The following is a 1,361-nucleotide window of genomic DNA, read 5'->3' on the forward strand; positions in this document are numbered from 1 at the left end:
CACAAAAAAACATGATGGATTTATCATAATCCAGTCGGTTCCTGAAATGAAGGGGGTTGGTGGCTAGATGTGAATACTTTCAAAAGGTATTTATTGCAGGGATCAAAAATATCATTAACAATATGAAAGTAACGTTTTTCAAGGAACACTCTTTTCCAGTCATCCTTTCTCTAAACTCTTTTCAGCTTAGCATAATGATGTTTAAGAGAAGAGCCATGCAGATGACTTCATCATGGCATGAAATCACGGTATAAATTATTTTATCATAAGATGGAATTAAAGAGAAGACTAGAAATGTATCAGCTTATCAATAAACAGGACTGGGTGTGAAACTTTCAATATAGAGGCATACATAAATGTAAGATTACACAAACAAGACAAGACAGGACATCTTTATTACCTTCTACGCACAGAGGACCATAACTTAAGGCTTCTAGTAACCTTAGAGAACTGAATGTCCCCTGACTTAAAACCTCCCAAATCTCTATTTCTGTGATAACGTTTTGTACTTGTCGAAAAGGACTAGTCAATTCCTCTGCTCTACGGTAAGCCCATCCCTAAACCCTCAACAGTTGTACATATTTCCTACAACCTCTACCTCTTGCAGATTAAAAAAGGGCTCTGAAGGACGCCTGGATTCACTATGAAGCAGATTTCAGTGTGTTCCATCCTTTTTGGACCCTTTCCCAAGGGATTTTAATTACTAAAGTGCCCCAAGCATGTTTGCTTTTCCATGATTGGTTTTCAAAAGAGTAGCACTGTCCTTTACTGTCCTTTAAGAGACACAATGACAGTGACCGTGCTTTTCATCATTTGAGAACTTCAAACAGTAAAACCTAGTTTTCAGGTCCAAGTGTAAGCTGGTATTACTTATTGCAAAAATGCTTTCCAAGCTTTGCACAGTGGCAGTGTCGTAGCCAATGAGGTTTATCCGAGAAGCGATTACTTGCTAATTAAAAACTTTTCCCAATACCCTGCCGTGACAACTTGAAAAATGCTTTCCAACGTTCTACATAGTCATAGCACAGAAATGGGCACCCACTAAAAAAAATTATAAAAGTCAACTAATAGAGAAAGAATAATCATCTCAGAAGGTTAAGAAATTTTTCTTCAAATAATAAAGGTCACCAGTGTAAGTAACCTACCCACAAAAAGATTCAAAGTGATATCACACAGGACGCTTAAATTATGTCATCGTGACTAATTCTAGATTTTCTTAACTTGTTGCATTTGTTTTAGTGTTCTTATTTTGTGCATTTGTATTCCTAGATTGTATACATTTTTAATTAGCATTGCTATCTGGCTACCTTTAATATGGTCTATGGCTATCCTTCTAATTATCTTCTTACAACCATTATCAG

The 1,361-nt window shown here is 36.1% G+C and overlaps 1 pseudogene; it reads left to right on the forward strand.

Annotated features, from left to right (window-relative positions):
- Positions 1–891: 891 nt before the first annotated feature.
- LOC128775115 (U4 spliceosomal RNA) lies at positions 892–1,072 on the forward strand (annotated as a pseudogene).
- Positions 1,073–1,361: the final 289 nt, after the last annotated feature.

This window comes from Panthera pardus, unplaced genomic scaffold (genome assembly GCF_024362965.1).
Source record: "Panthera pardus isolate Hobbes unplaced genomic scaffold, ASM2436296v1 HiC_scaffold_6, whole genome shotgun sequence".
Taxonomy (NCBI): Eukaryota; Metazoa; Chordata; class Mammalia; order Carnivora; family Felidae; genus Panthera; species Panthera pardus.